The sequence below is a fragment of the Pongo abelii genome, chromosome 5 (genome assembly GCF_028885655.2).
Source record: "Pongo abelii isolate AG06213 chromosome 5, NHGRI_mPonAbe1-v2.0_pri, whole genome shotgun sequence".
Taxonomy (NCBI): Eukaryota; Metazoa; Chordata; class Mammalia; order Primates; family Hominidae; genus Pongo; species Pongo abelii.
In genome coordinates, this window is record NC_071990.2 from 113376653 (window position 1) to 113393219 (window position 16567).

Here is a 16567-nt window from a genome sequence, read left to right on the forward strand (position 1 = left end):
GTTCCTAACTCCTGCCTCCCTTTGTAGGCTGCTGCCTTGTAGAGTTTATGCTCTGCCTCTGAAATACTACCAGGGAGATTCTTCCTGCTTGTTCCCAATACCACTATTTAGTTCAGGATCTTGGTGTTTCTCTCTCAGATGATTATAATTCCCTCCACTCTACTCTCTCCATCATCAGAAGTTCTTCCTTCCAGTTCATTCTTCATTACCAGAATTAATTAAAAACCCTTATCATACTACTGTTCTACATTGAACCTCTCAGTGGCTCTTCATTCATTACCTACATGAATACGTAAAATTCCTTAGCAGGACATATAAGGATCCAACCTTAAACTATTTCTTTAGGATCAACCTTGGCTCCCTCTGCTCTAATGAAATCACATACCCCACCACCCTCATAAATATCATGCTCTGGCCCGCCTTGCCTTTGCATATACTATTACATATGCTACAGAGGCCTGGGATGTCTTTCCCTACTTCATCTCACCTGGGAACTACTTCCCTAGACTTTCAGACTCAGTCACTCACACGGCACCTTGCACAGACTTCATCAGAGCACACGGAACATGACATTATAAATTTTAATTTATACTCTTGCCTCCCTGAAATCACTGTGAGCTCCTTCAGAACAGGGATAGTGTCTTACTCATTTTTGTGTCCTCATCACCTATCGTAGTCATTCGCAAATAGCAAGTCAATGCTGAAAATACAGTAGCAGAAAAATGGGTTTGAATTGGTAAAGAATGAGGCAAGTGAGGGCAAATCGTACCAACACTTTGGAGAGCAACTTGGCAAATTTCACAAGTGAAGATATCTCTAACTACGAATGAATCTTTTAAATACAATATTGAGGGAAAAGTCAGTTGCAAAGGAGAAACAGTATGATGTTTATACTGTATTTTAAAACATGCAAAATAATACGATGTAATATATTGTGTAGGGATACACATATATAAAGAAAAGTATGAAGAAAGAAATAGGAATCTGAGAAATCAGGCCAGTTAAGGGTAAAGGAGTGGGGATGAGACTGAGAAAGAGTCTCAGGGCTTCGACTATTTTATTTATTTATTTACTTATTTATTTATTTATATTGAGACGGAGTCTCGCTCTGTTGCCCAGGCTGGAGTGCAGTGGCATGATCTCCGCTCACTGCAACCTCTGCCTTCCAGATTCAAGCAATTGTCTGTCTCAGCCTCCTGAGCAGCTGGGATTACAGGCACCTGCCACCATGCCAGGCTAATTTTTGTATTTTTAGTAGAGATAGAGTTTCACCATCTTGGCCAGGCTGGTCTTGAACTCCTGACCTCGTGATCCACCCGCCTCAGCCTCCCAAAGTGCTGGGATTACAGGGGTGAGCCACCGTGCCCCGCCTGACTATATTATTTCTTAAAATACATGGAGGACATACACGTTCTCATGAAAGAATGAAAGAAAGAGGAAAAGGAGCAAATGAGGAAAGAAAAAGAAAAGAAAGGAAAACAAAAGATCCTACTTAGGTTGTCTGGATATAGGATTTCCATGTCTATACCCGGTGAGATCTCTAAAACATCGTCTCTAGGAAGTGACTAATGTGATCTTGACAATAGATTGAGATGCTTGTGTATAATTTCCCCAACTTCCTGGTTATTCACTTTATGTATCATTATTATTAACACAGTTAAAAAATAAGCAAAATAACATTCCTTACTTAATTTATCCTTCCTTTGTTTTTCTCCTTACGGCTAGCAGCTGCGTCATCCCATGTGGCACATTTCACACATATCCGTCTTAGTTAGAGCATACATCAGCCTTTACGTTCTTCTATAATATTTGAGGGGCTACTAAATCTGATTTCCACTAATTATTTTATTCTAGCAGTAAAGCTACATGTCCCAGGCTACCTGTGCAACTCAAAGGACTTTTAGGGTGCTTATTTATCCTAGTTGGGCCTTACTATTTAAGGCAGAGGTAAAAGATCCTCAAAATAGTGCACAATACTCCCATTTTCCAGTTGACTGAGAAATTACAATATTAAAATTTAAGTAAGAGGGTTTACAGGCCAGTTTTCTGTCCTAAGGAAGGATCTATGACCCAAACTCAGACAGTCTTGCTTCCTTAGGGATCAAGAGAGCTAATAATGGGAGCCCTAACCATCTGTGGCCTTAGATTGGCAGAACATGACAAGAGTAACCCACAAGCTGAGGTCAAAGGTTGCCCTGTCCAGCTGGCCTGGAGTTGAAATGGGGGAACCAGGAGAAGATTGTGCAATAATTCAAATGAAGCTGAACTACGGAATTTAGATTATGTTCTTATAGTTTGCTAAAATTTTTTTATATAATCTCTTCCTTTATGTGAAGGTAAAATAATTTGTCAATCAAAGCAGATGGTAGTAGATGCTTTTGGGAAGGTTTCCTCTAGACAAAAGGAAATGGAAAAAGCCAAGAATTGCAGGAGGGGGCTTGTCGCTGAGGTAGTCAGGCCCAGCAGGAATAATCAAAATTCACCTAAGAGAGTTTAAATGAAGAGAAAGAAGAGAATTAGAGTTTACTGAATTGTGGGCAGGTTAAGGAAGCAAGGAATGGAGAGGCCATAAAAGCTAGAAACAGTAAAATTTGCAAAGATCTGCTCCCTCTAGGGCCCAAGGGGATAAAGAAAGCCTGTTACACAAAGCCACGGAAAGCTGGAAAGCTGGAATTGTGGAGGAGCGGAACTTGCCGGTCGGAGCTGCCATCTTGGGGGTCATGGCTTCTGCCTGAACAGCAGTGCTGAGGCAGAGAGGAAGTGGAGCAGAATGGCCCCAACTTTCCCTTCTCCTATTACTTTCCCTGAAATGCAAGGGAGCTTGCATGCTGTAGCCTTTGGGCATCAGTCTCTTGAGGCAGGGGCAGATCCTGGATCTGGGGGGACAGGTGCAGAGTCACCAGCACATCCTCGTTCTCAGGGTGCTCAAGCAGTGGTAGGAAAGACCAGCTGGCTCTTGATCTGGGGACTATTCAGTGGTCCAGCAGATGTGCGAAGTGATATCTGATTCACTTTCTTTCTCAGACAGTCCAAGGTCAAGGACTCTTTCAAATAATCAAGTTGCCTTTACCAAATTTCAAAGGCTCATTGAAAAATGTTAATTTACCGGGGGGGAGGAGCCAAGATGGCCGAATAGGAACAGCTCCGGTCTACGGCTCCCAGCGCGAGCGACGCAGAAGACGGGTGATTTCTGCATTTCCATCTGAGGTACCGTGTTCATCTCACTAGGGAGTGCCAGACAGTGGGCGCAGGTCAGTGGGTGAGCGCACCGTGCGCCAGCCGAAGCAGGGGCGAGGCATTGCCTCACTCGGGAAGCACAAGGGGTCAGGGAGTTCCCCTTCCAGGGGTGACAGACGGCACCTGGAAAATCGGGCCACTCCCACCCGAATACTGTGCTTTTCCGACGGGCTTAGGAAACGGTGCCCCAGGAGAGTATAGCCCGCACCTGGCTCAGAGGGTCCTACGCCCACGGAGTCTCGCTGATTGCTAGCACAGCAGTCTGAGATCAAACAGCAAGTCGGCAGCGAGGCTGGGTGAGGGGCGCCCGCCATTGCCCAGGCTTGCTTAGGTAAACAAAGCAGCCTGGAAGCTTGAACTGGGTGGAGCCCACCACAGTTCAAGGAGGCCTGCCTGCCTCTGTAGGCTCCACCTCTGGGGGCAGGACACAGACAAACAAAAAGACAGCAGTAACCTCTGCAGACTTAAATGTCCCTGTCTGACAGCTGTGAGGAGAGCAGTGGTTCTCCCAGCATGCAGCTGGAGATCTGAGAACGGGCTGACTGCCTCCTCAAGTGGGTCCCTGACCCCTGACCCCCCAGCAGCCTAACTGGGAGGCACTCCCCAGCAGGGGCAGACTGAAACCTCACACGGCCGGCCAGGTACTCCAACAGACCTGCAGCTGAGGGTTCTGTCTGTTAGAAGGAAAACTAACAGAAAGGACATCCACACCAAAAACCCATCTGTACATCACCATCATCAAAGACCAAAAGTAGATAAAACCACAAAGATGGGGAAAAAACAGAGCAGAAAAACTGGAAACTCTAAAAACCAGAGTACCTCTCCTCCTCCAAAGGAACGCAGTTCCTCACCAGCAACGGAACAAAGCTGGATGGAGAATGACTTTGACGAGCTGAGAGAAGAAGGCTTCAGACGATCAAATTACTCTGAGCTACGGGAGGATATTCAAACCAAAGGCAAAGAAGTTGAAAACTTTGAAAAAAATTTAGAAGAATGTATAACTAGAATAACCAATACAGAGAAGTGCTTAAAGGAGCTGATGGAGCTGAAAACCAAGGCTCGAGAACTACGTGAAGAATGCAGAAGCCTCAGGAGCCGATGCAATCAAATGGAAGAAAGGGTATCAGCCCTGGAAGACGAAATGAATGAAATGAAGCGAGAAGGGAAGTTTAGAGAAAAAAGAATAAAAAGAAACGAGCAAAGCCTCCAAGAAATGTGGGACTATGTGAAAAGACCAAATCTACGTCTGATTGGTGTACCTGAAAGTGACGGGGAGAATGGAAACAAGTTGGAAAACACTCTGCAGGATATTATCCAGGAGAACTTCCCCAATCTAGCAAGGCAGGCCAACATTCAGATTCAGGAAATACAGAGAACGCCACAAAGATACTCCTCGAGAAGAGCAACTCCAAGACACATAATTGTCAGATTCACCAAAGTTGAAATGAAGGAAAAAATGTTAAGGGCAGCCAGAGAGAAAGGTCGGGTTACCATCAAAGGGAAGCCCATCAGACTAACAACGGATCTCTCGGCAGAAACCCTACAAGCCAGAAGAGAGTGGGGGCCAATATTCAACATTCTTAAAGAAAAGAATTTTCAACCCAGAATTTCATATCCTGCCAAACTAAGCTTCATAAGTGAAGGAGAAATAAAATACTTTACAGACAAGCAAATGCTGAGAGATTTTGTCACCACCAGGCCTGCCCTAAAAGAGCTCCTGAAGGAAGCACTAAATATGGAAAGGCACAACCGGTACCAGCCACTGCAAAATCATACCGAAATGTAAAGAACATCAAGACTAGGAAGAGACTGCATCAACTAACGAGCAAAATATCCAGCTAACATCATAATGACAGGATCAAATTCACACATAACAATATTAACTTTAAATGTAAATGGACTAAATGCTCCAATTAAAAGACACAGACTGGCAAACTGGATAAAGACTCAAGACCCATCAGTGTGCTGTATTCAGGAAACCCATCTCACATGCAGAGACACACATAGGCTCAAAATAAAAGGATGGAAGAAGATCTACCAAGCAAATGGAAAACAAAAAAAGGCAGGGGTTGCAATCCTAGTCTCTGATAAAACAGACTTTAAACCAACAAAGATCAAAAGAGACAAAGAAGGCCATTACATAATGGTAAAGGGATTAATTCAACAAGAAGAGCTAACTATCCTAAATATATATGCACCCAATACAGGAGCACCCAGATTCATAAAGCAAGTCCTGAGTGACCTACAAAGAGACTTAGACTCCCACACATTAATATTGGGAGACTTTAACACCCCACTATCAACATTAGACAGATCAACGAGACAGAAAGTCAACAAGGATACCCAGGAATTGAACTCAGCTCTGCACCAAGCGGACCTAATAGACATCTACAGAACTCTCCACCCCAAATCAACAGAATATACATTTTTTTCAGCACCACACCACACTTATTCCAAAATTGACCATATACTTGGAAGTAAAGCTGTCCTCAATAAATGTAAAAGAACAGAAATTGTAACAAACTTTCTCTCAGATCACAGTGCAATCAAGCTAGAACTCAGGATTAAGAATCTCACTCAAAACCACTCAACTACGTGGAAACTGAACAACCTGCTCCTGAATGACTACTGGGTACATAACGAAATGAAGGCAGAAATAAAGATGTTCTTTGAAACCAACGAGAACCAAGATACAACATACCAGAATCTCTGGGATGCATTCAAAGCAGTGTGTAGAGGGAAATTTATAGCACTAAATGCCCACAAGAGAAAGCAGGAAAGATCCAAAATTGACACCCTAACATCACAATTAAAAGAACTAGAAAAGCAAGAGCAAACACATTCAAAAGCTAGCAGAAGGCAAGAAATAACTAAAATCAGAGCAGAACTGAAGGAAATAGAGACACAAAAAACCCTTCAAAAAATAAATGAATCCAGGAGCTGGTTTTTTGAAAGGATCAACAAAATTGATAGACCGCTAGCAAGATTAATAAAGAAAAAAAGAGAGAAGAATCAAATAGATGCAATAAAAAATGATAAAGGGGATATCACCACCGATCCCACAGAAATACAAACTACCATCAGAGAATATTACAAACACCTCTATGCAAATAAACTAGAAAATCTAGAAGAAATGGATAAATTCCTCAACACATACACCCTCCCAAGACTAAACCAGGAAGAAGTTGAATCTCTGAATAGACCAATAACAGGAGCTGAAATTGTGGCAATAATCAATAGCTTACCAACCAAAAAAAGTCCAGGTCCAGATGGATTCACAGCCGAATTCTACCAGAGGTACAAGGAGGAACTGGTACCATTCCTTCTGAAACTATTCCAATCAATAGAAAAAGAGGGAATCCTCCCTAACTCATTTTATGAGGCCAGCATCATCCTGATACCAAAGCCTGGCAGAGACACAACAAAAAAAGAGAATTTTAGACCAATATCCTTGATGAACATTGATGCAAAAATCCTCAATAAAATACTGGCAAACAGAATCCAGCAGCACATCAAAAAGCTTATCCACCATGATCAAGTGGGCTTCATCCCTGGGATGCAAGGCTGGTTCAATATACGCAAATCCATAAATGTAATCCAGCATATAAACAGAACGAAAGACAAAAACCACATGATTATCTCAATAGATGCAGAAAAGGCCTTTGACAAAATTCAACAACCCTTCATGCTAAAAACTCTCAATAAATTAGGAATTGATGGGACGTATCTCAAAATAATAAGAGCTATTTATGACAAACCCACAGCCAATATCATACTGAATGGGCAAAAACTGGAAGCATTCCCTTTGAAAACCGGCACAAGACAGGGATGCCCTCTCTCACCACTTCTATTCAACATAGTGTTGGAAGTTCTGGCCAGGGCAATTAGGCAGGAGAAGGAAATCAAGGGTATTCAATTAGGAAAAGAGGAAGTCAAATTGTCCCTGTTTGCAGATGACATGATAGTATATCTAGAAAACCCCATTGTCTCAGCCCAAAATCTCCTTAAGCTGATAAGCAACTTCAGCAAAGTCTCAGGATACAAAATCAATGTGCAAAAATCACAAGCATTCTTATACATCAATAACAGACAAACAGAGAGCCAAATCATGAGTGAACTCCCATTCACAATTGCTTCAAAGAGAATAAAATACCTAGGAATCCAACTTACAAGGGATGTGAAAGACCTCTTCAAGGAGAACTACAAACCACTGCTCAAGGAAATAAAAGAGGATACAAACAAATGGAAGAACATTCCATGCTCATGGGTAGGAAGAATCAATATCATGAAAATGGCCATCCTTCCCAAGGTAATTTACAGATTCAATGCCATCCCCATCAAGCTACCAATGACTTTCTTCACAGAATTGGAAAAAACTACTTTAAAGTTCATATGGAACCAAAAAAGAGCCCGCATCGCCAAGTCAATCCTAAGCCAAAAGAACAAAGCTGGAGGCATCACACTACCTGACTTCAAACTATACTACAAGGCTACAGTAACCAAAACAGCATGGTACTGGTACCAAAACAGAGATATAGATCAATGGAACAGAACAGAGCCGTCAGAAATAATGCCACATATCTACAAGTATCTGATCTTTGACAAACCTGACAAAAACAAGAAATGGGGAAAGGATTCCCTATTTAATAAATGGTGCTGGGAAAACTGGCTAGCCATATGTAGAAAGCTGAAACTGGATCCCTTCCTTACACCTTATACAAAAATCAATTCAAGATGGATTAAAGACTTAAATGTTAGACCTAAAACCATAAAAACCCTAGAAGAAAACCTAGGCATTACCATTCAGGACATAGGCATGGGCAAGGACTTCATGTCTAAAACACCAAAAGCAATGGCAACAAAAGCCAAAATTGACAAATGGGATCTAATTAAACTCAAGAGCTTCTGCACAGCAAAAGAAACTACCATCAGAGTGAACAGGCAACCTACAAAATGGGAGAAAATTTTCGCAACCTACTCATCTGACAAAGGGCTAATATCCAGAATCTACAATGAACTCCAACAAATTTACAAGAAAAAAACAAACAACCCCATCAAAAAGTGGGCGAAGGACATGAACAGACACTTCTCAAAAGAAGACATTTATGCAGCCAAAAAACACATGAAAAAATGCTCACCATCACTGGCCATCAGAGAAATGCAAATCAAAACCACAATGAGATACCATCTCACACCAGTTAGAATGGCAATCATTAAAAAGTCAGGAAACAACAGGTGCTGGAGAGGATGTGGAGAAATAGGAACACTTTTACACTGTTGGTGGGACTGTAAACTAGTTCAACCCTTGTGGAAGTCAGTGTGGTGATTCCTCAGGGATCTAGAACTAGAAATTCCATTCGACCCAGCCATCCCATTACTGGGTATATACCCAAAGGACTATAAATCATGCTGCTATAAAGACACATGCACACGTATGTTTATTGCGGCCTTATTCACAATAGCAAAGACTTGGAACCAACCCAAATGTCCAACAATGATAGATTGGATTAAGAAAATGTGGCACATATACACCATGGAATACTATGCAGCCATAAAAAATGATGAGTTCACGTCCTTTGTAGGGACATGGATGAAATTGGAAATCATCATTCTCAGTAAACTATCGCAAGAACAAAAAACCAAACACCGCATATTCTCACTCATAGGTGGGAATTGAACAATGAGAACACATGGACACAGGAAGGGGAACATCACACTTCAGGGACTGTTGTGGGGTGGGGGGAGGGGGGAGGGATAGCATTGGGAGATATACCTAATGCTAGATGACGAGTTGGTGGGTGCAGCGCACCAGCATGGCACATGTATACATATGTAACTTACCTGCACATTGCGCACATGTACCATAAAACCTAAAGTATAATAATAATAATAATAATAATAATAATAATAAAAGAAAAAAAAAAAGAAAAATGTTAATTTACCAATTAGGATGGTTTTAAACCCTAAAACAAAAGCACAGTCAGCTTTTGTTAGAAAATTATTAAATACGACACCAGAAATCCCTGTGGCTCATAGACTGAGCTAGAAATAGACCAAAAGTTTAGGATTACTTATATTCAGCTTCTTTCAATCATGTCTTCCTCATGGCCCCATTTCTCACTTTCTTTGTTGGTGGAGAGCAGCCCATCTCCCTTGCTTTCCCCTCCTCCTCTTTAAATAACCTTAATCCTCCTCAGCCTTCTTCAGGCACAAGTCTCTGAAAACAGCCAAAACCATACCAACACCCATTATCTCCTCCAACATCCTGAACTCAACTTTCCATTTCAAAAAGTTGAGTTCAACTCTTTGAAGTCATCTCTTGCAAGATAATTGTTCTTTGTTGAAATGGGAAGATCTTTTTAGCTGTAACTATTCTAAGCCTTCATTTAGTGGTGACAACAAAATTTCTCGTGGTCTCACTGGGGGCCATAGGTAGGAAACGGCATGGACATAAGTGCTTCTTACAAGGCATATTTCTGGAATAGCTAGTAGAAGACTGAAAAGAACTAACAAATGGAATTCTATCCATCTGGGGATTGAAGTTGCACTATCTAAAGAAAGATGGATTGCACTATCTAAAGAAAGATGGATTTCACTCCAGTATCATAATTCCTCTATCATAATTTATAACAACTTGAGCAAAATGACATTTTCCCCTGTTCAATTGATGGAGCACATTTTCAGAAAATCAAAATAGATAATGGTTTGTATTCAAAGGTGGGATCCATGTCAACTAGTCAATTTTGATAGGTTTCTCAATACAATTGTAGTGAATTAAATGTTAAATGAAAGAATCAAGAACATTTCATATGTGGGGAACAAATTCCTTTAAAATTCTTTGTCCTTTTTTTTTCTTATGCTTCTAATAGCTCTGTAACCACTTCTATTTCCCCAGGAACATGCACATTTAGGTGTTACTTCTTTAGCATTTACATACAAAATGGCTAGGATATGATAAATCTACTTTTTGCCATTTTAAGAAATGTCCATGTATATCTGTGTTCAGTCCCCATTTGTTCACCATGCACCTGGCAGCTGTGCAGTAAATGCTTGTCGAGTGAATGAATGAATTTCTCCTCCAAATATGCTTACATTTAAGATAGCACAGCCTCTAGACCTAACTGATTGATCTGCCATGGGCATGACATGACACACTGCAATCTATTCCTTGCAGTGGATGTAATTTCCTATAGTTAAGTCCTTTGGAGAAGCCTGAGGCAGCAGAAAGCCTGAGATCATCAGTATTTCAGTTCCAGCTCTACCTGGGTGACCTTGCCCAGATTATTTAACTCTAGGCTTCGGTTTCCCTTTCTGAAAAAATGGGGCTGCTCACCTTATTACCTTCTAGAATGGTTGTGAGGATCAACTAATATTTAATGCATTTAATGTCCAATATAAAGGCATAGAAATTGTTCAGTAACTATTAGTTTCTTCTCTTCTTTTTGGACTTGTCTGTACCAGGGTTATTTGTTTTAACTGGTTCTCCTGAGTGAGCTGCAATTATTTTTTTCTTTAGGGCACACAGCTTAGCAATGTTTAAGTTAGTGGTTCCTTGTCTTTCTTCCTTGGAAGACTTAACTCCCTGAGCACAGAAACTGGATTCGCCTGTTTTGTTGCTGAATCCTCAGTGCCTTCATAGAGCAGATGCTTAATCAATATGTATTGGATGCATCTTGGCATTACAGAAACACAGAATGCCAGAGCTGGGAAGGACTGTATCTAATTCTTAATTTTAAATTTGGGAAAACTGAGGCCTAGCGAAGAAGGAACTTATTGAAAGCTGTTTACATAGAGCAAGGTGATGCACCATTAGTGCTCTACTCGCTCAACCACGCTTCCTGATGAGGATGATGATGAAGAAGAAAATGATGCTGGAAAACTGTGGTGTTATTGCTGAAGCTCACACCTCTTCTGGGGCTGCAAACAAACTTATACTGTCCATCTCTGCCTTTCCCTGGGATATCCGGGATAAAAGTCAACTCTGTTCAAGTTTATCAGATTTATCAAGAGTCTCATAGAAGATATCCCCTTTTTTCTCAGGAAAGTGCCATTGTCATCAGAAGGTCTCAATACCACTCCCCAGTCATCTTGGAGGGGAGAATGCAGGTGATGGATGGGGTAAGGTGGAGTGACCTCTCTTAAGCAAACTCAGGTTTGCTCCATGAGTGTGTGTGGCTGAGTCCAGATGGACACTCCAGACTATCAGATAGTCCTCAGAGACTGCCCATCAGCCCTCTCTTATTACTTGGTTTGACATATGGCAATTATTCTTAATTTAAATACAATAATTTATAACTGATGTTTTAGTTTTTAACAGTTTTTATATAGTGTAGATAGAAATAGACCATGAAGCAAATAATGTAGATCCCTCATTAGCAAAGTCAACCTCGATAGAAGCCCGTCATATGACATCCAGCTGTATCCCTGACACCTCCTTTGTTCCATTTGAGGGATCTGACAATGGCCCTGGAAAAGGATGCGTCTCCGTGTAATATACACCAGCATGTGTGCAGGTGTTTCCCTCATGAATCAGAGGCAGATGTCTGCTCAGGCAGAATATGTGGCAGCTTGACATATGTCTGGCCCCACCTAACAGGAAAACTGTGGCCCATAAATTGTACTAATAAAATACCATCACTGCAATTCTGACTGAGCCATGAAACCAACACCTTTATCCTTCAACACTAAGGAAGGCTATACACCACAGAGGGTTTGTAACCGGTTCCAAACTAAGGATTGTGTGTTGAACTCCCACTCTGTCATGTGTTTTATGAGTTAAGTTTTATGAGACAAATGATAATGAAATTCTACTCCAAGTGCTCTTATTTGTAAAATGTGAGCAGTAGAACCCATTTAGCAGATATTTTACATCTGTACTATGTGTCAAACACCTAAAAAGCCTCAGAAGAATGGATCTTTAGGCTAAAATCCCAGTATTTCAGAGTGGCAGTCAGCTCAGGGACACTGGTAACAAGGCCATTTTCAAATAATTCATTAATAAACAAATACACCAAGCACCAACTGCTTACAGAAAGCAAGGCAGATGGATTACCATCCTGAACACTCAGCTCCTTAATTTGGGGAGCTTATTTAAAAAACAGATTTTGCAACAGGTGGTAAATATACAGGAATATAATTTTAACTACAGTATCATGAACCATTCATAAGCTACTTCTATTCTTTTTAAAGCATGAATGGTATTCAAAATTGCTACAGAATTTCCACCCTTTTCATGTTATTTAAGGGTATTTTGTATTATTTCTTCCCCTAATTTCCCTTCCCTAAGATTTCATTTTTAGATTTTTGTGAAATACTATTTAATGTAAACATGTATTTTCTTTAACTTTTCATTTTATAAATGGCATAATGTGTACATTTCTTTTGAGTAAAAATTTTGGAGGATAGTTTCAGAATTGCTTTACAATACACCATCATTTTGTAGCTTTGAAATTTTGCCCCCAGATAACTGTTGTGATCGAGATAGCTATTCTGTTACAGCACGTTTCTAAAAGTGAACGTAAAGAACACAAACTAAAGTGAAAAGAAAATGACTGCAAAGGGAATGGCAATGTCTGGGGTGCAACAAATCTAGTCTTCACACTGCCATTTTAATGACAACAAAATAATACACATTTATGAAAGGAAATGAATGGGGAAGGCTGAGAGTGTTTGATTTAAAGCAACTCTGTTATCTGTCATTTGAGGAAAAAAATTGTGCTGATTTTAAAACAACACTTTCATTACAGATGTTTCCAGACCCCTTCCCTGATCCAAGGAAACAAAATACCATTCAGCAACAAGCCCAGATTTAGAGATGGGGCTTGTTCCAATATAAACATTTCTTAGCTAGACCTTCTCCATGAAAGTGCATAGTCAATTTTTCCATATACAGTGGGAAAGACAAAGCTTTTAGCTTAAAAGGCAGTCTCACTCGCAGCACGGAGCTCCTGGAATGGGCAGCCAGGGACACTGTGGTTGACTATTGATGTCACGCCGAATGCTATCTTGACTTGTTCTTCAGAATTACACAACAGAATTGTATCAGAGCATACACATACCACAAGCAGAAAAGTAGGCACTGTTTTGGCTTTCAGTATTTGGTATGGTCATTTATTCATTTTGTCTCTGCTTCATGTACCACTGGCTATCCAGGGCCCAGCCCAGGGGCTGGCACAAAATGGGTTTTCAACAAATAATTGTGGAAAGCATAAACAATTTTTTTTGAGCACCAATTTTAAAAGGAACTTGCACAGGCAATTTGGGGAATCAGAAGATGAATCATAGACCTTTCTGGCCTTCAGGGGTTCAATGGGGGAAATTTAAGTTGTATCTGTAACTTACTAGTATATTTGGAAGAAAGTGCTAAGAATTATAATATCATGAGAGGTACAAAGAAATGCTGAGTGAGCTAAGAGGAGCAAGAAATTACTTTTAACATAGGGAAGAGCGGGAATCAAAAATGGTTCTTTGGTAGATGTGGGGTTTGTGAAGGATTTCCTGAAAGAAGGAAAGCTGAGGCTGAAAGAAATCATAGGGCAGTTTTTAGTTTACTCCTCATAAGGTAGACAGGCTAAACTTATAGTCTGTCTGTTGTTTCTTTGCTTCAAACAGGCATCTTTCACTCCTGGTAATCTCTCTCAATAAAAACACCAATGAACTTACTTTTTTCTACTTGCTGGGAATTTCTTTGGAAGGATTAGTTTAATATCAGCAATTAAATTTTGTGACATCTTCAGCAAACTTCCGGCTGACAGTAGTATACTCACATGGACAAACCACCCTCTCTCCACACATTGTAGATAATATTGGAGACTTGCCCTAGTTCCTGAAATCAGTGTAAGGCACATCTGGAAGCCTTGTTAATCCTTTGTGGCCACCAGGATCCCATGAGTCACTCTCATGTGGCCTGAAAGTTAGGAATCTTGGAAGCAGTAATAATTTTCAAGTTATAACTTATACATAGGGAGAATGTCATTCAACTATAAAAACAAATTTATTTTAAATTTTTCATTCTGCCATTTGATGCATTTTACCCAAAATGAGCTAAGCAAGATAACAAGAGGAACACTTGGTTTTGTGGATCTCTGAGTAACTGCAAGACTGGTTTAATGAACTTAGAACCTATCAAGAATGAAAACAAGAACCGGGTGCACCTGGTTTTTCAATACTGTACTGTCATCGGTATATGACAGTAGGTTTATGTCATAGGTTTATGTCATAGGTTTATGACAGCTACTCAGTGACTAGCTGAGATACAGCAAATAAAGTATTCTCATAAAGCTTTGACTACATTTTAGTATATTTTTTCTTTTTTGAAATTTGTTAATTTCTAGATAATTTGAACTAACTCAAAGGAAATTCATGCGATTCATGACTTTGAGGAGAAAGCGCATTTTCTAGATAAACATGAGCTTGTGTTAGCAGATTAAAAAAAAGGAGATTATAATCAAAAGAAAACCAAACTAGTTTAGATAATCTCAGATGAAGATCTAATGTCATAACTAAAAAACAGATCCAACATGTAGCTTTCAACATAACTGAATGGAAGAGAAGACAAAAAATGTGCTAAGAAAAAAATGACAGAATGCTTATTTCCACTGAACACTTTGATATACTGCATGTCCAAAAACATAGGGCACGGGAAAAATGTGCTTCATCTGCCAAAGTAACCACAAATACTGTTTGAGACCAGGAAGAGCCCAACCCTTTAATAAAAACCTAGAGGTTTTGAGAACCTTACAAAGATCTTTGGATATCCAAATATCTTCAGATAATACTCATAAAGATGATTACTCTGACCTTACACAGACATCAGCTTCATCTGAAATACAGTATTATTCTCACCATACTGAGGATCCTCCTGACATCAAAGACTAGGGTGAGAATGAGGCATGAAAGTGCCTGCCATTTTAAAAATGGACCATGGAATGGGCAGGGTTAGAACTGTCCTGCCTCCCAGAAACATTCCTATTTTGCAGACCACGTGGGGCTGCCCCAAACCCCTGAAATACCCCTTTTTCCTTGTCCTCTGTTAGGTTCAGGGCACATCTCAGCAGATGCTGTTCATAGCAAAGTCCCTGGATTATATCATAAAGTTCTATAGTTCTGTTGGGAATTGGCAGATTTTCTCGAGAAACAGGTATTATATATATATATTTTTTGCTGTTAGAAGACTAGGGTGATTTGCCTGTGACATTGACAGTAGAAAAATTTTACATATAAAAATGGAGCTGCTGAAACTCAGAATTGTTATAAAGCAGGTTGAGAAGGTCATGGAGGGGTACAAGTGCCAGAGTGGACCACTTTGGTGCTATCAACATTTCATTTTCTTCATTAATTTCTCACATTTCAATTGTTTTGGTACATGATAGGAAAGTTTCATAAGGTCATGTGGAAACCTGACCGATCACTGTGTACGGGAGGAATACCAGACATGATACGGTCTAGGAATTTTAAAAATTAATTCTTCAACTTTTAAAACAAAAATGTTATTGTTCATTTTTGAAATAGATCTTTCTTTCTTCCTTTTAAGATCAAGGATGTTTTGTTTATTTTTATGTGACCACCAGAAAACTCTAGCCGGAAATTCTGAAATCTTAATGCACTCGAATGCTTACTTTCTAAATATAGGTGCTGAGAGCATGGTTTAAGGGGTTGAAAGCATATGGGGCCAAGGCAAAAAATGCTTGAAATGAAAGAAATGGGATGCATGATTTGGTTATAAATTAAATTCAAACTTGACATAAATATAATGACCAAAGGCGAAGAGAACTTTCAATGTTTTAGCAATTAAATTACTTAGTTCTACAACACAGATGGCTACATAAGTTATAAGGCGAAGGTAAACATGGATATATTCTCGTCTGATCCAGCTCACTTCATGTCTCAACACCCTGTGATGGCGTCCCTGCTCTGTGATGCAGTAGAGAAAGACAACTGACCCCAGAGCCAGGAAACGTGGTTGTGGTTCCAGTTCTAGAAACCCTGTGTGGGAACTTGGGGAAGTGACTCAACTTCTGGCTCTGGTTTCTTCCTCTTCAATGATATTAGCAGCATGATGATTTCCAGGCTCTTCACATTCTAACAATCTAGAACTCTGTGAAACTTCCTGCTGTCTCAACAAGGTTCCATGCTAGGAGACTTTGGGCTTACCATTTAACATTTCCATGCTTTCATAAATTAGATGAATAACCTCCGGCCTGCCTGGTTTGTAAGATGGTTGTGAAGATTAAAGGTGGAAACATATAGGAAAACACTTTGTAAATCATGAAAGCTTAATAAGTATCAACACTATTTTTTACCTGAGTCAGTAGTCATTGGAAATTCCAAT

The 16567-nt window shown here is 40.1% G+C and overlaps 1 protein-coding gene across 6 annotated transcripts in view; it reads right to left on the minus strand.

Annotated features, from left to right (window-relative positions):
• LAMA4 (laminin subunit alpha 4) overlaps positions 1-16567 on the minus strand; it is a 194119-nt gene that overhangs the window by 116641 nt on the left and 60911 nt on the right. The window lies entirely within an intron of this gene.